Source organism: Bos grunniens, chromosome 5 (genome assembly GCF_055505025.1).
Source record: "Bos grunniens cultivar Pamir isolate PY7600 chromosome 5, Bosgru_T2T1.0, whole genome shotgun sequence".
In the NCBI taxonomy this organism is placed as follows: Eukaryota; Metazoa; Chordata; class Mammalia; order Artiodactyla; family Bovidae; genus Bos; species Bos grunniens.
Window position 1 is genome coordinate 88,349,353 of NC_141169.1, and position 23,374 is coordinate 88,372,726.

General features: G+C 39.3%; 1 long non-coding RNA gene across 3 annotated transcripts in view; it reads right to left on the reverse strand.

Annotated features, from left to right (window-relative positions):
* Window positions 1-23,374, reverse strand: part of LOC147372572 (uncharacterized) — a 225,846-nt gene that overhangs the window by 123,276 nt on the left and 79,196 nt on the right. Inside the window, exon 4 of one of the 3 annotated variants that reach the window (XR_015164883.1) lies at window positions 19,975-21,134. The exons of the other annotated variants lie outside the window; for them this stretch is intronic. This is a non-coding gene — a long non-coding RNA (uncharacterized LOC147372572). Of the gene's footprint in view, window positions 1-19,974; window positions 21,135-23,374 lie in introns of those variants that run through there. 3 annotated transcript variants of the gene reach the window in all.

Consider the following 23,374-nt stretch of genomic DNA (forward strand, 5'->3'; position numbering starts at 1 on the left):
CCCTCTTACACTCTTGGTGGGAATGCAAACTAGTACAGCCAATATGGAGAACAGTGTGGAGATTTCTTTTTTTTTTTTTTTTCAAAAATTTATTTATTTTTTTTTTACTTTACAATATTGTATTGTAGAAACCCCACTGCTGGGCATACACACTGAGGAAACCAGAAATGAAAGAGACATGTGTACCCCAATGTTCATCACAGCACTGTTTACAATAGCTAGAACATGAAAGCAAGCTAGATGTCCATTGGCAGATGAATGGATGTGAAAGCTGTAGTACATATACACAATGGAATATTACTCAGCTATTAAAAAGAATGCATTTGAATCAGTTCTAATGAGGTGGATAAAACTGGAGCCTATTTACAGAGTGAAGTAAGTCAGAAAGAAAAACACCAATACAGTATATTAACACATATATATGGAACTTAGAAAGACAGTACAAAAACCCTATATGTGAGACAGCAAAAGAGACACAGATATAAAGAACAGACTTTCGTACTTTGTGGGAGAAGGCGAGGGTGGGATGATTTGAGAGAATAGCATTGAAACATATATATTACCATATGTGAAATAGATGACCAGTCCAAGTTCAATGCATGAAACAGGGCACTCAAAGCCAGTGTACTGGGACACCCCAGAGGGATGGGATGGGAAGGGAAGTGGGAGGGGGCTTTGGGATGGGGGGCATATGTACACCCCTGGCTGATTCATGTCAATGTATGGCAAAAATCACCACAATATTGTAAAGTAATTAGCTTTCAATTAAAATAAATAAATAGTCCCTCTCTATCATTTCATAAATGAAGAAACTGAGAGCTTCAGAGGTGTCCATTCTACTCCCCTATGGCAGAGCAATGATGAATACATGTAATAATGACTGCTGAGTTTTTTTCATTGTTTTTACAATCTTTCTTATATTTACTGCTGCTGCTGCTGCTGCTGCTAAGTTGCTTCAGTCATGCCTGACTCTGTGCGGCCCTGTAGATGGCAGCCCACCAGGCTCTCCCCCTGGATTCTCCAGACAAGAACACTGGAGTGGGTTGCCGTTTCCTTCTCCAATGCATGAAAGTGAAAAGTGAAAGTGAAGTCGTTCAGTCATGTCTGACTTTTTATGACCCCATGGACTGCAGCCTATCAGGCTCTTCCGTCCATGGGATTTTCCAGGCAAGAGTACTGGAGTGGGTTGCCATTACCTTCTCCATATATGTATTGACACATATATAAATTTTAAACTTTTTTAGCCATCTCCCGGCATTTACAGTTTTTTTTCTAAAAGGATCAACAATACAAAGATGTTTAAAGATTAATCATCCCTCCCCCCAGTCTAATTCTACTCGTCATTCCACATAACTCAGGTGTCCAGTGTTAACAGACTTGTATGGACTCCTTGGTAATACATATACACACAACATAAATATACACATATAGGCTATTTGCTTGTATCTTCTTTCTGTTTTTCCCAAAGCTGAATTATAATATATACACTTTGTACTCTTCTCTCCAATATTAGGCTCACGTGGCAGCATACGTGGATGGCCCTACAAGAATGTGTATATGGGTCCCACATTTCTTTAAGTTTATACATATACATAAACACAGTATTTTACATTATGGGGTGAAACACATGTTGGGAATTTTCAAAGCAGTATTATTTTTTCCTTTCTTTTTTTCATTTTTATTTTTTACCTTTTATCATTTTCTCCCTTTCTTCCTTGAGGTTATCTATTTAAACACATACACGTATCTGTTTTATGAGTTTCCACTTTTTCTAATCATATGAGTGTGAGTGTGTGCATGCTCAGTTGTGTCCTACTATTTGTGACGCCATGGGCTGTAGCCCACCAGGCTCCTCTGTCCATGAAATTTCCCAGACAAGAATATTGGAGTGAGTTGCCGTTTCCTACTCCAGAGGACCTTCCTGACCCAAGGATCAAACCCAAGTCTCTTGTTTCTCCTGCACTGGCAGGTACCACTGCCTCCCAAGCAAATTTGAAGATCTAATTAGTTTATTAGGTGATTCATGGATCAGGTAGTAGCCCATCTAGCAACTATAAGGATGCTAAAAGGAAAGGTCTTTATAGGCAGAAAGAAGGTGGGGAAAAAAAGTTGGGGGTGGGGGCAAGAGGAAACAGCAGGGGTTTTTTTATGCAGATTGTCTCACTAGTGTTGATCAGGAAATTTCAGATTGTCTAAAGGTCACATTCCTGGGAGAGACTGAAATTGCAATTAAATCTTTGTTTGCTGTCATCGGGGTAAATGACTCCATTTGGGCTTGTCGTTTTTTTTTTTAACAATATAACCATACAAGCAACAAAGTGGCTAGCATCTTTTTCTCTCTTCTCCCATCACAGAAACACATACACGCACACACACATACACATATGCAAAAGAATAGATTCAGTTAACATTCAGAGAAATACATTCAGAGAAAATCACTGATCTTGATAGCCCCGTGTTAAAGTATAATTTTCAAAACAACTGAAAGCAAGATTTCCTTAACAAATTCTGAATGAACACATTTCAAAGATTAATTTAATACATTAATGAGGGAACCAACAAAATGGTTGCGGTTGCTGCTGCTGCTAAGTCGCTTCAGTCATGTCCGACTCTATGCGACCCCATAGACGGCAGCCCCCTAGACTCCCCCGTCCCTGGGATTCTCTAGGCAAGAACACTGGAGTGGGTTGCCATTTTCTTCTCCAATGCATGAAAGTGAAAAGTGAAAGTGAAGTCGCTCAGTTGTGTCCGACTCTTAGCAACCCCATAGACTGCAGCCTACCAGGCTCCTCTGTCCATGGGGTTTTCCAGGCAAGAGTACTGGAATGGGGTGCCATTGCCTTCTCCAACAAAATGGTAAAGCTACTTCAAAGATAGAATTCAAGAAATAGAAGTTTGTACACTCAGTTAGGAAAGGGATGATAAGCAAATTTCCTGAGAGCTAATGAAAAATAGTAATAGATACTCAATCTAAGAAAAAAAAATGGAAATTTTACTTGAGCCAACTTGGGGCTTTGACCCCAGGAAACAGTCCTTCAGAAACTTCTGAGGGCTGTTCCACTATCAAAACAGCTATATAATTTTGGGGGCCAAAGATTTATATGTCAAATGACATGTTATTGACAGTTTATACAATTCAGATCTACAGATACAAGACAAGTAATAGGTCACTGTGGTCTCTTAAAGATTAAGAAGGAAAGTTACCTCTAAGGAGTTATGACACTTTATAAGATTAAGAAAAAATATTATCTCTGAAGGAGATCTGATTAAAGGAGATGCACAGTACATACTAAAGAGGAGAGAGGAATCCCAAACAGGCAGAGGAAATTTTTGTTGAAATTTTCTTGTCTTGACATAAAATAGGAATTTTATTGCATCACTGAGTTAGAGACAAGACCAGCTAGGATCCTACCAGGCAATAAAACCATAACCTTTGGTGTCTCCTCTACCTGGCAGAAATCGTTTTCTTCTAATGGACCAAAATTTGCAAGTTAACAAGTAGCTTTCACAGTGTCCGTATCCTAATCAATAGTAAATAGCAAGTAAAACAAAATTATCTCTCCTAGTCTGAGTCTACGAGGCAATGCGTGACATTAAAAGGACATGGAATCAACCTTTCGCCTTACTTTCTGGTTTTGAATCATTAGTCTTAACATCAAGCTGAAACCAATAGACTTTGGAACTGTTGTAGGAAGGGGGCCCCTTCCAGTGTCCAAGAGTGAGCTCTTGTCTGATTCTTAGAAATGAACTGTCCGAAGAGACACAGGTGCTGATAAAGCAAGAAACTTTATTTGAAAGGGGCACCCGGACAGAGAGCAGCAGGGTAGGAGAACCCAGGAGAACCGCTCTGCCAGGTGGCTTTCAGTCTCAGGTTTTATGATGATGGGTTAGTTTCCGGGCTGTCTCTGGCCACTCTGACTCAGGGTGCTCCCTGGTGGTACATGCATGATTCAGTCAAGATGGATGCCAGTGAGAAGGATTCTGGGAGGTGGAAGGACATATGGACTGGTATCTCCTCTCTCCTTTTAACCTTTACCAAATTCTTCTGGTGGGTGGTAGCTTGTTAGTTCTGCATTTCTCACCAGGACCTCTTGTTGTAAGATAACTTTGTCAGGGTGGACAGTTTCAGTCAGTGGTTCCCCTAACAGAACTGTGCCAAGGTTGCTGCTGGGGCTGCTAAGTCACTTCAGTCGTGTCCGATTCTGTGCGACCCCATAGATGGCAGCCCACCAGGCTCCACCGTCCCTGGGATTCTCCAGGCAAGAACACTGGAGTGGGTTGCCATTTCCTTCTCCAATGCATGAAAGTGAAAAGTGAAAGTGAAGTCGCTCAGTTGTGTCCGACTCTTCACGAACCCACGGACTGCAGCCTACCAGGCTCCTCCGTTCATGGGATTTTCTAAGCAAAAGTACTGGAGTAGGGTGCCATTGCCTTCTCCGTTGAGTCACACCCTAAGAAAATGTAGAGATTCCCCAGATGAAAACTTCATATTGTCCTTCCTCCTGTCAGTTATGATAACACCCTTAGACCTGTCTTTTGGGCCACTTAATTATATAAAAGCTGAACACAGGATTCCCATTAAGACTATGGACTCTTCTGTCGTTGTTAATGGGCATGAAAAGACTGCTCTAAATCTTTCACATAAAAAGCTTCCACACATAATTGATGTGTTTATTATTACTGCAAATAAATTTATTCATTGTAATGATCTAAAAAATTAGTGTTAATTAGCACTTCTCACTGACCAACATAACTTTCTGGTATGGGGTTTATATTTCTAGAAAGTTGTACTAGCCCATTTTAATTTTTTAGCAAAGAATGTCCAGACTCTTTTGATGTATAAATTTGATGATTTTGCTTTTATTCTCTTTCTCGGGTACTGTATAAGGAGGTGTCAACTACAAACTGGCACTTACCAGAGCATTTGCCACGACTACACAAGGGCATTTGCCATCTGCCTCTGTGGAGACTGAACCCTATGCTGCTGCAGCTGCTGACCTGCAACGCCCCCTCAGGGGAATTCAGGTGAAGAATGAGGCACTCTGTGCTCCAGGGAAACTGGTGCGAAAGGTCTTTAGATAGTTAAATATTTTCAGGCACTGATTTCATGATCCCAGTGCTTGCATCTCCTCACACCTAAAAAAACACTAAATCCCTTCACGGTGACATCAGCTCCTCATGACTAGCGGAAAACATATTGTAAAATAAGTGCTTCATTGCATTGAACTCCCCCTTCACCAAAATCTTATATATTGACCTTCCCTCACTGCCTCTTTGGAGCAGTCTCTCAGAGCTATCTGAGGTGCTGTCTCCTGGGCTGTAGTTCAGTCAATCAATCAGTCTTGTCCGACTCTTTGCAACCTCATGGACACCAGGCCCCCTGTCCATCACCAACTCCCAGATTTTACTCAAACTAATGTCCATTGAGTTGGTGATGCCATCCAACCAGCTCATCTGCTGTCATCCCCTTCTCCTCCCACCTTCAATCTTTCCCAGCATCAGGGTCTTTTCCAATGAGTCAATTCTTCGCCTCAGGTGGCCAAAGTATTGGAGTTTCAGCTTCTGCATCAGCCTTTCCAAGGAATATTCAGGACTGATTTTTTTTTTAGGATGAACTTGTTGGATCTCCTTGCAGTCCAAGGGATTCTCCACCACAGTTCAAAAGCATCAATTCTTCCGTGCTCAGCTTTCTTTATAGTCCAACTCTCATATCCACATATGACTACTGGAAAAACCATAGTACTCTGCATATAAGTTAAATAAGCAGGGTGACAATCTACAGCCTTGATGAACTCCTTTCCTGACTTGGAACCAGTCTGTTGTTCCATGTCTAGTTCTAACTGTTGCTTCCTGACCTGCATACAGATTTCTCAAGAGGCATATCAGGTGGTCTGGTATTCCCATCGCTTGAAGAATTTTCCAGAGTTTGTTGTGATCCACACAGTCAAAGGCTTTGGCATAGTCAATAAAGAAGAAGTAGATGTTTTTCTGAAACTCTCTTGCTTTTTTGATGATCTAATGGATATTGGCAATTTGATCTTTGGTTCCTCTGCCTTTTCTAAATCCAGCTTGAACATCTGGAATTTTTCAGTTCACATACTGTTGAAGCCTTGCTTTGAGAATTTTGAGCATTACTTTACTAGCATGTGAGATGAGTGCAATTGTGAGGTAGTTTGAGCATTCTTTGGCATTGCCTTTCTTTGGGATTGGAATGAAAACTGACCTTCTCCAGTCCTGTGGCCACTGCTGAGTTTTCCAAATTTGCTGGCATATTGAGTGCAGCACTTTCACAGAATCATCTTTTAGGATTTGTAATAGCTCAACTGGAATTCCATCACCTCCACTATCTTTGTTCGTAGTGATGCTTCTTCTTAAAGCCCACTTGACTTTGTATTCCAGGATGTCTGGCTCTAGGTGAGTGATCATACCATTGTAATTATCTGGATCCTGAAGATCTTTTTTGTATAGTTCTTCTGTGTATTCTTGCCACCTCTTCTTAATATCTTCTGCTTCTGTAGTTATTTTGCCCCAAATAAAACTTAGCTCTCAACTTTCACATTGTGTATCTTTTTAGTCAACAGAAGGGATCGAATATTTCTTCTCAGTTTTCTGCCTCTAACTCTGAAGAAAGGTAGTTTTTTGGTTGCTAATAATTTGACTTTTGCATTTAATGGACATTAACAGTATATTGTGAAAGATCAGAAGAGATGATAGGCAGGGAAGAGAAATGCCTCAGACTGAAAGGAAATTAAGAATCCAAGTGCCCCTTGCCGGCAGCCAACACTCAGAGTGGATAATAGTGTGTTTTATATAGAAAGCTAAGACCCATGCCCTGAGGTCTTCAGCTTTGGCAAGGCTTCCTTCACTTGTAAGGATGCAGAAACAGAGAGCTCCCCAACTTTAAAAGACTGTGCTGTGCTTAGTCTCTCAGTCATGTCCTATTCTTTGTGGCCCTTTAAACTGTAGCCCTCCAGGCTCCTCTGGCCTTAGGATTTTCCAGGCAAGAACACTGGAGGGGATTGCCATTTCCTCCTCCAGGGATCTTCCAACCTGGGGATCAAACCTACGTCTCCTGTGTCTCCTGCTTTGCAGTCAGATTCTTTACCTGCTGAGCCATCGGGGAAGCCCTTTAAAAGACTAGTACCCATTTAAAGTGAGAATTCTACAACTAGTATGACAGAGACTGGAAATCAGAGGCCTTTCTCCTGGGTTCTAGGCCCTACATAAACTTTCTGAATTCTGATGCAAACTACAGAAGAAAGAAGGGGAAAGCAGAGGAGGACAACAGAAGAGAGGAGAGGTAGAGGGCTTAAGTGATTACTGAGGGAGAATGTCCTATCTGCCTTACAGGATGAGAGTATCAAATTCACCAATTAAGTTGTGTTAGATGAAGAAGTGATTTTTTTGCACACTTGAGTTTACTGTGATTCAAATCTGTCCTTCTTTCTCCAGATGATGATTTATTGAAGATGCTGGATCTCAATATTGACCCCACCACTACCACCACCACAGTCACCTATAACAAATGAAAGCCAGCATTAGCATTCGGTTGTTTGATGCCAAGCATATATTCCAGAAATCTTTATGTACTAAGAAAAATAAATGAGTCTCATTCCTCTGAGAACTATTATAAGCAGGGAAGAGGAAGAAGGAGGATGACTGAGTGGAATACCACCAGATTAAAAATCAGGGGGCCGGGGTCTTCATACTGCAACTAATGCCATGTACAAATTTGGACGAGTGACAACCTACTTGTGGTCAGTAAACTACTTCTTCTGACTTCAGAGTTAGATATGTCTCTCACTCTCTCATTCATAATTATACCATCTCTGTTGGGCATAGTTTCTCAGGCTTTCCCCAAGGCATTGGATATGGCTATTAGTTGGGGAAACACACTGAGCAACTCTACTGCTATCCCTAACACTGTCTTAAAGTTTTGAATTGCTCACCAGAATTGGGGAGGAGATAGGCTCCCCTTAACTCTAATAACAAGAGTCCCTGCTTTTCCTGTATGCAGGTCAGGAAGCAACAGTTAGAACTGGATGTGGAACAACAGACTGGTTCCAAACAGGAAAACGAGTACGTCAAGGCTGTATATTGTCACCCTGCTTTATTTAACTTATTTGCAGAGTACATCATGAGAAACGCTGGGCTGGAGGAAGCACAAGCTGGAATCAAGATTGCCGGGAGAAATATCAATAACCTCAGATATGCAGATGACACCACCCTTATGGCAGAGAGCAAAGAAGAATTAGAAGAAGAGCCTCTTGATGAAAGTGAAAGAGGAGAGTGAAAAAGTTGGCTTAAAGCTCAATATTCAGAAAACTAAGATCATGGCACCCAGTCCCATTACTTCATGGCAAATAGATGGGGAAACAGTGGAAACAGTGGCTGACTTTACTTTTCTGGGCTCCAAAATCACTGCAGATGGTGACTGAAGCCATGAAATTAAAAGACACTTACTCCTTGGAAGGAAAGTTATGACCAATCTAGACAGCATATTAAAAAGCAGAGACATTACTTTGCCAACAAAGGTCCATCCAGTCAAGGCTATGGTTTTTCCAGTGGTCATGTATGGATGTGAGAGTTGGACTATAAAGAAAGCTGAGCACCGAAGAATTGATGCTTTTGAACTGTGTGGTGTTGGAGAAGACTCTTCAGAGTCCCTTGGACTTCAACGAGGTCCAACCAGTCCATCCTAAAGGAGATCAGTCCTGGGTGTTCGTTGGAAGGACTGATGTTGAAGCTGAAACTCCAATACTTTGGCCACCTCATGAGAAGAGCTGAATCATTTGAAAAGATCCTGATGCCGGGAAAGATTGAAGGCAGGAGGAGAAGGGGACGGCAGAGATTGAGATGATTGGATGGCATCACCGACTTGATGGACATGGGTTTCGGTGGACTCCGGGAGTTGGTGATGGACAGGGAGGCCTGGCATGCTGCAGTTTATGGGTTCACAAAGAGTCAGACATGACTGAGCGACTGAATTGAACTGAACTGAACTGCTTTCCCACAATTCCTAGATGCTTCAGTAATTGAAGAGAATTCTATTGACATTTCCTAGAGCCTCTTAAATTTGTAAGAGATTCAAATTGTTAGATAAAACTCCTGTCACCTAGAACAGGAAAAGAAGTCAGAAGAATATATCTGAAGATAGTAATAAGTAATGATAATACAATTAGTAAAACATTGTGGGTGCTGCTGTTCAGTCACTTAGTTGTGTCCCCAGCTCTTTGAGACCCCATGAACTGCAGCACCCCAGGCTTCCCTGTCCTTCACTATCTCCCAGAGTTTGCTCAAACTCATGTTCATTGAGTCAGTGATGCCATCCAACCATCTCATCCTCTGCTGCCCTTTGTCCACCTGCCCTCAATCTTTCCCAGCATCAGAGTCTTTTCCAATGAGTGGGCTCTTTGCATCAGGTGGCCCAAGTATTGGAGCTTCAGCACCAGTCCTTCCAATGAATATTCAGGATCGATTTCCTTTTGGATTGACTGGTTTGATCTCATTGTAGTCCAAAGGACTCTCAAGAGTCTTCTCCAGCCCCACAGTTAAAAACATCAATTCTTCAGTGTTCAGCCTTCTTTATGGTCCAACTCTCACATCCATACATGACTACCAGGAAAGCCATAGCTTTGACTATCTAGAGCTTTGTCAGCAAAGTGATGTCTCTGCTGTTTAATATGCTGTTTAGGTTTGTCATAGCTTCCCTCGTGGCTCAGATGGTAAAAGCATCTGCCTGCAATGTGGGAGACCCAGGTTCGATTCCTGGGTTGGGAAGATCCCCTGGAGAAGGAAATGGCAATCCACTCCAGCACTTTTGTCTGGAAAATCCCATGGACGGAGGAGCCTGATAGGCTACAGTCCATGGGCTCGCAAAGAGTCGGACATGACTGAGCGACTTCACTTTGCTTTTTTTACTAGGTTTGTCATGGTTTTCCTTCCAAAGAGAAAGCCTCTTTTAATTTCATGGCTGCAGTCACCATCTGGAGTGATTTTGGACCCCCCCCCCAAATAAAATCTGTCACTGCTTCAACTTTTTCCCCATCTGTTTTTCATGAGTGATGGGACTGGATGTCATGAACTTAGTGTTTCTCATGTTGAGTTTCAAGCCAGCTTTTTCACTCATTTCTTTCACCCTAATCAAAGGCTCTTTAGTTTCTCTTCACTTTCTGCCATTAGAGTGATATCAACTGCATATTTGAGGTTACTAATATTTCTCCTGATGGTCTTGATTCCAGCTTTCGATTTATCCAGTTGGACATTTTGCACGATGTACTCTGCATAGAAGTTAAATAAATAGGGTGACAGTATACAGTCTTGTCATACTCCTTTCTCAATTTGAAACCAGTCAGTTGTTCCATGTCCAATTCTAACTGTTGCTTCTTGACAGGTCTACAGGTCTCTCAGGAGACAGGTGAGTTGGTCTGGTACTCCCATCTCTTTAAGAATTTTCCACAGTTTGTTGTGATCCACACAAAGACTTTAGCATAGTCTGTGAAGCAGAAGTAGATGTTTTTCTGGAACTCATTTGCTTTCTCTATGATCCAATGAATGTTGCCAATTTGATCTCTGGTCCCTCTGCCTCTTCAAAATCCAGCTTGTACATCTGGAAGTTCTTGTTTTCATTACTATTAAATAGTAAAAAAGAGTAAATTTTGATATATGCTACAGCATGGATAAACCTCTAAAATACGATAAATAAGACAGAAACATAAGGCCACATATTTACAATTATATTTTATGAAATGTCAAGAATAGGCAAATCAATGGGGCTTCCCAAGTGCTGCAGTGGTAACGAACCTGCCTGCTAAACAGGTGACCCAAGAGACACAGGTTCGATCCCTGGGTCAGGAAGATCCCTTGGAGGAGGAAATGGTGACCCACTCCAGTGGTATTCCAGTATTCTTGCCTGGAAAATTCCATGGACAGAGGAGCCTGGTGGGCTACAGTCCATGGAGCCAAAAAGAGTCAGCAAATCTACAGAGACAGAACATAGATTCATCACTGCCAGAGTCTGCAAGGAGGAAATAATGGGGAGTGAGTGCTTACAGGTACAGAGTTTCTTTTGGAGGGTGACAAAAAGGTTCTGGATTTAGATACTGTAAATAGTTGTACAGTCTTGTTAGTATACTAAATACCAAGTTGTACATTCTAGAAGAGTGAATTTCTGGTTTGTAATTATACCTTAATAAGACTGCTATATTTTTAAAGTCCAATAGATAAGGAGTTGTTGAATCTGGATTTTAATCTATGCTGTCATAACTGTATAAAGTGACTTCAGACAAGTTTCTGCTCTTTTCTGGTCACATTCTCCTCATCTGTAAAGTGAAAAATGTTGAATAAGTGCCATTCTGTTTCTGACAATTTATGGTTCCATTCCTCAACCACTTCCTCTATGAAACAGCTTTTGCCCAATTATCTAAAGGTGATCTTCTTCTGCTTTCAGTTCTCATAACTTTCACTGCCTTGTTTTGCTACTATTTGTGCTTCCCCTTATCTGCTCTACCAGAAATCTGAGACACTTAGAGGAAGACTCAGGACTGTCTTGAACATGACAGCCATTTGATAGATTTTCAGATGACTAAAGACATGAAATTATTTATATCTAGAAGAAATTGTATGAAATGCAGCACATACCAAAAATAAATAAATAAATAAAATTTTTTGGTTTATGTATAACTAAAATAAGGGATTGGTAATTTCTCAAAAAATTTGACACAGATTTTATGTTATTTCTTAGCCTAACAGAACTGTAAACTTGAAAGAGTTCTTCATAATGTAGAGATACTACATTAATTCCCTTTTATCCCATATAGATGAGTTTTTACCCTACTTTAAAACAGCTTGCCTGTACTATGGTTGCCTCACTAATGTTGATATCAAGCATGATGAAAATAACCCCAAAATGAAAAGAAATAAAGTGCTTGAAGCATTATTATTTATTTGCAATTAATCAAGTATTTAGTATTCCCGTAGGTGTTCTGAACCACATCATTTTTAAGCAATGAAATCTCACCAATAGGAGACCTGAGGGGAGTTCACAATTATTAAATCCTCATTGAGAGGTTAGGCCACTGTTTTCCTGCAATCATTATTGAGTTTGCAAATTTTTTAAAATAGAAAATCATACAGGCTTCACTGCTTTACAAAACTTTCCATAGTGTGTGTTTGACAAGTTGACATTTTTAGACTAGAAAGAAAATTAAGTAAAAATGTAACCAACTGTTATCTTACTTCTTTTTTCCCTCTAAATACAAAAAACAATTACCTAAAAACTAATCTTCAATTTTGTGTTCTTTTCTCCACTGCTGTACTACAAAATTCAACCTAAAACATTTGTCCCTCATTAATAAAAATACAAAAAGAAGAATTATGGAAAATTAGTCCTATCCTGCTAGGATTCAACTATAACCTCATCCCACTACATTCCCTTTTTATTCTGCATAATTGCAAGTTCAGAATACCTAACTGCATTCCTAAATGCAGAGTTTACAGAAATTCTTTGCAATTGATAAGAGAAAAAACTAAAGAGGCATCAAAACACATTGAGAACCTATGCAAAAGTAAATTTGGGCTACATAACTGGTAACACCTGAGAATAGTTTTTATGCTACATTTCATTTTGCATATGAGATGCACCTGAAAAAAATCAACTTTTATAATACTGGAGATGATTTCAGTAAGCACCCACATCTCTCAAATGTACTGAGTTAAAACTCCTGTATAATATTTCTAGTTTTCATCTTGGGCATAATAACTTCTATCTTACTGTCACTTAAAATTTGTATTTAATAAATATTCATGAGTACTACCTATTCTTCTCGTACAGTTAATAATAATATTGACAAAAATAAGATTTATTTATTAGTGTACTAAGCACTATACAGAATTCTTCAGAGTCTTGTCTCAGTCAATCCTAACAGCAATTCTGTGAGAACGGTAGTTCACACTTATGATCCACATGTTACAAATGAGAAAACTGAAGGTTAATGACTTGAAGTAATTTGTTCTAAGTTGGAGAAGGCAATGGCACCCCACTCCAGTACTCCTGCCTGGAAAATCCCATGGACGAACGTGGTAGGCAGCAGTCCATGGGGTCGCTGAGGGTCGGACACGACTGAGACACTTCACTTTCACTTTTCACTTTTATGCATTGGAGAAGGAAATGGCAACCCACTCCAGTGTTCTTGCCTGGAGAATCCCAGGGACGGGGGAGCCTGGTGGGCTGCCGTCTATGGGGTCGCACAGAGTCGGACACGACTGAAGCGGCTTAGCCGCAGCAGCACACAGCTAACAAATGGTTCGACACTATACTAAATACGAATAAAAAACACCCAGGTATCTTCAAAGAATTTACAGTCCCAGTGAGTCTGTCAGAGTAGGAGCCAAATAAGAGACTGTAGGTGACGATTCATGATTCAATATGAAACCAATCAACTTAAAGGCTACAACTTACAACATTAGTGTCAGGACTTCCCTGGTGGTCCAGTGGTTAAAACTGTGCATTCCCAATACAGCGGCCCCAGGTTCAATCCCTGGTCAGAGAACTAGATTGTGCTTGCTGCAACAAAGATCCCGTGAGCTGCAAGTAAGACATGGTGCAGCCAAGTTAAAAAAAAAAAATAGTGTTATGGTATGAGGTGTATACTAGTCAAGGTTCTCAGAGAAACAGAACCAACAGAATGTGTGTTTTAGTGGGAAAGAGAGAGAGATTAATTTTAAGAAACTGACTCAAGTGACTATCATGATCCAGACTTTGTTTTATTAAGACTTGTGAAGAATTATGTAATCACCTATGTACCCCAGGCATACCTTGGCATTCTAATCTACTAATAAACTGCCAATACACTGCCACAACATACAGATCCCAATACCTTTTCATAAGGAAGGACAGGCAAGGATGATCATGGTCTTCTTCTAAAAGGTCAGAGTGAAATGTCTGCAGTAACTGGTAGTGGGCTGATCAGCCCTCTCCCACAGAGGTAACAGCAAGTTTAGTAAAAATAATAACTAGCATTTACTGAGCACTTATTATGTACCAAAAAATGTTTTCTATTTTTTTCCCAACTTTTAGTTTGAAATCTTTCATATCTGCAGAATACTTGAAAATATAACACAAGGGACATGCATATAAACATTAATTAACAATCTACTGCATTTTTTGTATATATATATATATATATACATACATACATATTTATGGCTTCCCAGATGGCTCAGCGGGTAAAGAATTAGCCTCAATGCAGGAGACACAGGAGATGTGAGTTCAATCCCTGGGTTAGGAAGATCCCCTGGAGAAGGAAATGTATTCGTGCCTGGGAAATTCCATGGACAGAGGAGCCTGGCAGGCTACAGTCCAAAAGGTCACAGAGTCAGAGTCAGACACAACTGAGCAGATATGTAAATATATATATTATATACACATGACACTGTTCAAAACAAATAATTGCCAAAGATAAATTCACAGGTATGCACACGTATACAGAAACACACACACACATACACACACACACACACACACACACACACACACCTTTTTTAAGTTAAAATATTTGAAAGTAGTTTTCAGAGATCACAACACTTTTTACATTCCTTGCAACAAGTTGCCCAAGTTTGCAAAGCTGATCAATGTAAATGCTGGGCTTGGAACCCTGGCAGTCTAAGGTGGAGCTTGTGGTCTAATAATTGAGCCTCTGATTCATGATTCAAGTAGGTAAAGGTGAAAGAATTCTGACAGGTTGGGTAGATGGGGCTCCTGTCAACCATAGTCAGGATGAAAGCAATACCAGAGAGTTTCAGGGGAGAACATGATGGGAGAAAGGGGAAAGCAGGTGAATTAAAGGTTGGAGAGATGGGAGAGGGGAGAGGAGAATTTTTCTTTTAAATTTTATTTTATTTTTAAACTTTACATAATTGTATTAGTTTTGCCAAATATCAAAATGAATCCGCCACAGGCATACATGTGTTCCCCATCCTGAACCCTCCTCCCTCCTCCCTCCCCATACCATCCCTCTGGGTCGTCCCAGTGCACCAGCCCCAAGCATCCAGTATCGCGCATCGAACCTGGACTGGCAACTCGTTTCTTACATGATATTCTACATGTTTCAATGTCACTCTCCCAAATCTTCCCACCCTCTCCCTCTCCCACAGAGTCCATAAGACTGTTCTATACATCAGTGTCTCTTTTGCTATCTCGTACACCGAATTTTTATATTAAGAAAAGTGACTTTAAAATGAGAAGTAGTACTAAGACAAACTCTCCCACTGTTTCCTTTTTTTCTAGGGAAAAAAGATACTATTTCATACATGTTATTTCAGATTGTAAACCCCAAAGGGCAGAAAGTAGGTTCTGCTATGCATCCAGGATTTCCACATGGTCAGGTTCTTGGTCGGACACTTAGTCTTTGCTTCTGATGTTAACGAACATAGACTTCTGAGGCACTGAGTTATCCAGTCGTTAGAATTCCATTTAACAATATATAGCATCTTCATGAAAACTTTTTATTTTTTAAATTTATTTATTTTTTATTGAAGGAAAATTGCTTTACAGAATTTTGCTGTTTCCTGTCACACTGCAAAATGAATCAACCATAGGTATAAATATATATCCCCTCCCTTTTGAAACTTCCTCCCATCTCTCTCCCCATCCCACCCCTTTAGGTTGATACAGAGCCCCTGTTTGAGTTTCCTGAGTCATACAGCAAATTCCTGATATATTTTACATATTGTAATGTAAGTTTCCATGCTACTGTTTCCATACATCTCATCCTCTCCTCCCCTTACCCCATGTCCATAAGTCTGTTCTCTATGTCTGTTTCTCCATTGCTGCCCTATAAATAAATTCTTCAGTACCATTTTTCTAGATTCCATATATATGGGTTAGAATATAATATTTATCTTTCCCTTTCCATCTTACTTCAGTCTGTATAATAGGTTCTAGGTTCATCCACCTCATTAGAACTGACTCAAAAGTGCTCCTTTTAATGGCTGAGTAATATTTCTTTGAGTATAGGTACCACAACTTCTTTATCCATTCATCTGTTGATGGACATCTAGATTGCTTCCATGTTCTAGCTATTGTAAATAGTGCTACAATGAACAATGGGATATATGTGTCTCTTTCGATTTTGGTTTCCTCAGGGTATATGCCTAGGATTGCTGGGTCGTATGGTGGTTTTATTTCTAGTTAAGGAATCTCTATACTGTCTTCCATAGTGGCTGAATCAATTTACATTCCCACCAACAGTGCAACAGTGCTTCCTTTTCTCCATACCCTCTCCATCATTTATTGTTTGCAGACTTTTTGATAATGACCATTTTGACCAGTGTGAGGCGATATCTCATTGTAATTTTGATTTACATTTCTCTAATAATGAGCGATGTTGAGCATCTTTTCATGTGTTTGTTAGCCATCTGCATGTCTTCTTTGGACAAATGTCTGATTAGGTCTTTTTCCCACTGTTTGATTGGGTTGTTTGTTTTTCTGGTATTGAGTTGTATGACCTGCTTGTATACTTTAGAAATTAATCCTTTGTCAGTTGTTTCATTTGCCATTATTTTCTCCCATTCTGACAGTTGTCTTTTCACTTTGCTTATAGTTTCCTTTGCTGTGCAAAAGATTTTAAGCTTAATCAGGTCCCACTTGTTTACTTTTGTTTTTATTTCCATTATTCTAGGAAGTGGGTCATAGAAGATCTTGCTTTGATTTATGTCATCAAGTGTTCTGCCTGTGTTTTCCTCTAAGAGTTTTATAGTTTCTGGCCTTATATTTAGGTCTTTAATCCATTTTTAGTTTATCTTTGTGTATGGTGTTAGGAAGTGTTCTAATTTCCTTTTTTTTACACGTAGCTGTCTGGTTTTCCCAGCACCATTTATTGAAGAGGCTGTCTTTGCCCCATTATATATTCTTGCCTCCTTTGTCAAAAATAAGGTACCCATAGGTGCATGGGTTTTTTTCTGGGCTTTCTGTATTGTTCCATTGGTCTATATTTCTGTTTTTGTGCCAGTACCATACAGTCTTTGTGCCAGTACCATACTATAGCTTTGTAGTATAATTTGAAGTCAGAAAGGTTGATTCCTCCAGCTCCATTCTTCTTTCTCAAGATTGCTTTGGCTATTCGGAATCTTTTGTGTTTCCATATGAATTATGACATTTTTTCTTTCAGTTCTGTGCAAAATGCCATTGGTAATTTGATAGAGATCACACTGAATCTGTAGATTACATCTGGTAGTATAGTCATTTTCACAATATTGATTCTTCCTACCCAGGAACATGGAATATCTCTCCATCTGTTTATGTCATCTTTGATTTCTTTCATTATTGTCATAATTTTCTGTGTACAGTTCTTTTGTCTCCTTGGGTAAGTTTATTCCTAGATATTTAATTCTTTTTGTTGCAATGGTGAATGGGATTGATTCCTTAATTTCTCTCTCTGATTTTTCATTGTTAATATATAGAAATGCAAAGTGATTTCTGTGTATTGATTTTTTATCCTGCAACTTTGCTAAATTCACTGATTAGCTCTAGTAATTTTCTGATACTATCTTTAGGGTTTTCTATGTACAGTATCATGTCATCTGCAAACAGTGAGAGCTTTACTTCTCTTCCAATTTGGATTCCTTTTATTTCTTTTTTTTCTCTGATTGCCGTAGGCCAGGACTTCCAGAACAATGTGAATAATGGTGAAAGTGGACACCCTTTTTTATTCCTGATCTTAGGGGGAATGCTTTCAGTTTTTCACCATTGAGACCAATGTTTGCTGTAGGCTTATTATATGGCCTTTACTATGCTGAGGTAGGTTCCTTCTATGCCCATTTTTTGAAGAGTTTTAATCATAAATGGGTGCTGAAAATTTTGTCAAAGGCTTTTTTGCATCTATTGAGATGATCATATGGTTTTTGTTTTCAATTTGTTAACATGGTATATCACAATGATTTATTTGCATATATTGAAGAATCCTTGCATCCCTGGAATAAACCCAACTTTGATCATGTTGTATGAGCTTTTTGATACGTTGTAGAATTCTGTTTGCTAAAATTTTGTTGAGGATTTTTGCATCTATGTCCTATGATGTTGAGGATTTTGCCTCTATGGTCTGTAGTTTCCTTTTTGTGTGTTGTCTTTGTCTGATTTTGGTATCAGGGCAATGGTGGCCTCAGAATCAGATTGGAACTGTTCCTTCATCTGCAATTTTTTGAAAAAGTTTTAGAAGGACAGGCATTAGCTTTTCTCTAAAGGTTTGATAGAATTCTCCTGTGAAGCCATCTGGTCCTGGGCTTTTGTTTTTTGGGAGATTTTTGATCACAGCTTCAATTTCAGTGCTTGTAACTGGGTTGTTGATAGAAGTAGAAATCTATTTCTTCCTGGTTCAGTCTTGGAAGATTGAACTTTTCTAAGAATCTGTCCATTTCTTCCAGGTTATCTAATTTATTGCCATATAGTTGTTCATAATAGTCTCTTATAATCCTATGTATTTCTGCATTGTCTGTTGTAACCCTTCCTTTTTCATTTCTAATTTTGTTGATTTGATTCTTCTCTCTTTTTTTCTTGATGAGCCTGGCTAAAGGCTTGTCAGTTTTGTTTATCTTCTCAAAGAACCAGATTTTAGTTTTATTAATCTTTATTATTATTTCTTTCATTTCTTTTTCATTTCTTTCTGCTCCGATCTGTATGATTTCTTTGCTTCTACTAATTTTGGGGTGTTTTTGTTCTTTTTCCAGTTGTTTTAGGTGTAAAGTTAGGTTGTCTATTCGATGTTTTCCCTGTTTCTTGAGGTAGGATTGTATTGCTATAAACTTCCCTCTTAGAAGTTTTTGCAGCTTTTGCTGCATCCCACACGTTTTGAGTTGTCATGTTTTCATTGTCATTTATTTCTAGAAATTTTTTTAATTTCCATTTTGATTTCTTCAGTAACCTCTTGGTCACTTGGAAATGTGTTGTTTAATCTCCATGTGTTTGTGTTTCTTACAGTTTTTTTATTGTAATTGATATCTAGTCTCATAGCATTGTGGTCAGAAGAGATGCTTGATATGATTTCAATTTTCTTAAATTTACTGAGGTTTGATTTGTGACCCAAGATGTGGTCTATCCTGGAGAATGTTCCATGTGCCCTTGAGAAGAAGGTGTATTCTTCTGCATTTGGATGGAATGTCCTGAAGATATCGATGAGATCCCGCTCATCTAGTGTATCATTTAAGACGTGTTTCCTTATTAATTCTGTTTCGATGATCTGTCCATTGGTGTGAGTGGGGTGTTGAAGATTCCTACTATTACTGTGTTACTGTCAATTTCTCCTTTTATGTCTGTTAGTGTTTGTTTTATGGATTGAGGCGCTCCTATGTTCAGTACATAGATATTTGCAATTGTTATGTCTTCCTCTTGGATTGATCCCTTGATGACTATGTATATTCTTCCTTATCTCTTGTAATATTCTTTAAGGTCTATTTTGTCTGATATGAGGACTGCTGCTCCAGCTTTTGCTTTCCATTTACTTGAAATATGTTTTTCCATCCTCTCACTTTCAGTCTATTTGTGTCTTTAGGTCTGAAGTGGGTTTCTTGTAGACAACATATATAAGGGTCTTGTTTTTGTATCCATTCAGCCAGTCTGTGTCTTTTGGTTGGAGCATTTAATCCATTTACATTTAAAGTAATTATTGATATTTGTGTTTGTATTGCCATTTTCTTAATTGTTTGGGGTTGATTTTTTAGATCTTCTTTCTTCTTTGTATTTCTTGACTATACAAGTCTGTTTAATATTTGTTGTAAAGCTGGTTTGTTGTATTTGGTTTGTAATATTTGTTGTAAAGCTTAACGTTTGCTTGTCTGAAAAGCTTTTTATTTCTCCATCAATTTTGAATGAGATCCTTGCAGGGTACAGTAACCTTGGTTGTGGATTTTTCCCTTTCAATACTTTAAATATATCTTGCCATTTCCTTCTGGCCTGCAGTTTCTGCTGAAAGATCAGCTATTAAGTATATGGAGTTTCACTTGTATGTTACTTGTTGCTTCTCCCTTGTTGCTTTAATGTTATTTCTTTGTGTTTAGTCTTTGTTAGTTTGATTAATATGTGTCTTGGCATGTTTCTTCTTGGGTTTATCCTGTATGACACTCTTTGTGCCTCTTGGACTTGGTTGACTATTTCTTTTTCCATGTTGGGGAAGTTTTCAACTATAATCTTTTCAAAATTTTTCTCATACCCTTTATTTTTCTTTTGTTCTTCTGGGACCCTTATAATTCTAATGTTGGTGCCTCTGATATGGTCCCAGAGGTCTCTGAGACTGTCCTCAGTTCTTTCTATTCTTTTTACTTTATTCTGCTCTTACAAGGTCTTTTCCACCATTTTATTTTCCAGCTCACTGATTCGATCTTCTGCCTCAGATAGTCTGCTATTGTTTCCTTCTACAGCATTTTTAATTTCAGTAATTACATTCTTTGTTGCTGTATGTTTATTCTTTAATTCTTCTAGGTCTTTGTTAATTGATTCTTGCATTTTCTCCATTTTGCTTTCAAGATTTTTGATCATCTTTGCTATCATTATTCTGAATTTTTTTTCAGGTAGTTTGCCTATCTCATCTTCACTTATTTGTACTTCTGTATTTCTAGTTGGTTCCTTCATTTGTGTAGTATTTCTCTGCCTTTTCATTAGTTATTTATTTATTTATTTTTAATGTATTGTGCTTGACATCTCCTTTTCCCAGGCTTCAAGGAAAGTTGAATTCTTTCTTGAAGAAGGTTGAAATTTTTCTTCCTTTTGGCTTCTTCCCGCCTAAGGTTGGTCCAGTGCTTTGTGTAAGCTTGCTATAGATGGAGATTTGTGCTGAGTTTGTTTGTTTCTTTCTTTTTCCTCTGATGGGCAGGGCTGAGTGAGGTGGTAATCCTGTCTGCTGATGATTGGGTTTGTATTTTTGTTTTGTTTGTTGTTTAGATGAGGTGTCCTGCACAGGGTGCTACTGGTGGTTGGGTGATTCCCATTCTTGTATTCAAGTGGTTTCCTTTGTGTGAGTTCTCACTATTTGATACTGCCTAGGGTTAGTTCTCTGGTTGTCCGGGGTCTTGGAGTCAGTGCTCCCACTCCAAAGGCTCAGGGCTTGATCTCTGGTCAGGAATGAAGAGTCCACAAGTGGTCTGTCCTGACATTAAGTGAGATTAAAACAAATACCCATAAACAAGAAGCCAAAGTTGAACCCCAGAAAAATGGCAGTTACAAAATCAGGCAAATAGTAATTAAAATAATGGAATATATGCATAGACATATACATCCATGAGCAAAGTGAAAACAGTCCAAAAACAATAAAATACAGCAGACTGACCTGTCAAACAAAGAAAATCAAAAATTATATTTACCAGTTAAGAGGAAAAGAACAGTAAGGGAAAGCAAACAAAGGAATAAATGTAGAAAAAACATAATAGGTTTTAAAAACCTAAAAATTAAAATTATAAAAAAGAAAAGAAAAAAAAAGGAATAAGAAAGAAAAAAGCAAAACTCCACAGAACTGCAAAACCCAAATATAGAGGCAGAAGTTTATAACAACAATAAAAAGTGTGACTGAATATACATATATACATATATACCCATAAGCAAAATCAAAACAATCCAACAAAAATAAAATACAATGCATTGACCCAGTGAACAAAGGAAATAAAAAATTATATCTACCAGAACAAAACTAACTAAAGCACAAACTGGGGAACAAACCTAAAGCAAGGTGCCAATTGGGGAATAAAGCAATGAAAATAAAACTAAAAAATATGTTGAGAGGAAAGGAAAGAAAGAATAGATACACAAACTTAAATAGAGATAAAGAAGATTTATGTACATTAAAGATTAACTGCAAGGGGAAAAGAACAGTAAGAAAGCAAACAAAGGAATATAGAAAAAATAATAATAGGTTTAAAAAATTAAAATTAAAAAAAAAGAGAGAGAGGAAAAAAAAAAGGAAAACTCCACAGAGCTGCAAAAGCCCAACACAGAGGCAGAGGTTTATAACAACAATAAAAACTGAGGGGGAAAAAAGCTCAATAGCTTAATTGGATTTCTTAGTGCCAATAAAATCGACAACTACAATGAGGGGTGGAGGAAAAGAAAAAAAAATCTTTAAAAATCTATAGAACAAGTCAAAAAATAAGAATAATAAATGCTTTTCTTGAGTCACTGCTGTCAGAGTCCTTTCCCTCGCTGGGAGTCACAGCCCACCTTACCTCCTTAGGATGTCCTCCAACACTGTGCTGATCTCTGGACCTGCTGTGGGGGCAGCTCAGATTCTAATCTGGTCCTCCTCCTATGAGTTCTTGCCCCCAATGTCCACAGCTATTAGAACTAGTGTGTTTTCTTTTGTGGGAGCTCTCAATGGCCTTTTATATATTCCACAGACACAGAGTCTGCTTAGTTGATCATGTGGATTTAATCTGCAGCTTGTACAGCTGGTGGGAAGGTTTTGGATCTTCTTCCTTAACCACACTGCCCCTAGGTTTCAATTATGGTTTTGTTCCCACCTGTACATGTGGGTCATTCACTGGGGTTTGCTTCTGAGGCCGCCCTGGAGGACTTGGGTTTGCCCATGTGAGGGCCAGGTGTAGAGGTTGTGGAGCTGCTTGGCTCCTAAGGGTTCTGGCAGCACCAGGTACTCAGAGGGGTTGGCGGCTAGGGCAGCAGGAAATACAGTGCTCTAAAAGGGTATGGCAACCAGTACTGGCCAATACGGTCCAGTATTCTTGCCTGGAGAACCCCTTCTCTGACAGAGAAGGCCTGGCAGGCCACAGTCTACACGGTCGCAAAGAGTCAGACGGGATCGAAGCAACCCTGCACGCATAAACACAACACTTTTTTTTCTTTTTTTTTTTTTATCACCTGTGGCAGCTCTGCCCCAGTGAGAGCTGAGCATGAAAGTGGTACAGCTGCTTGGCTTCTGGGGACCTTGGCAATGCCAAGTGTGCAAGGACACGGACTGCCTCTGCCACAGGAGTTATATAAGGTCCTATCAGAGTCTTTTTTTAAGCCTCTTGTAGCTGGTGATCAGAATGCCTCTTTCGCCAGTCTTTCTCCATAGCTCCCCCTGCTTCAGGCACTTAGAGGGCTCCTTTGCCTGGGGTCCTTCTCTGTTGCTCCCTGTATCTGGAACATAGAGCCCCTCCTCCCCCTTCGTCTTGGGTCCTACTTTGTAGATCTGCACGTCAGGCACTTAAAGGGTCACCCTGGGTGGGGTCCCACTCTGTAGCTCAGTGTGTCAGGCATTTGATGGGGCAGCCTCTCTGTTGTTCAGCTGCCAGTGCAAGCTTGTGGGGAGAGAGAGGCTTTGGTGACGGCTCCGCCCACTCCACGTGACTCAGCAGTATCACCTTGCTTCTGTGGCTGCCTGGTTTTACTCCACAG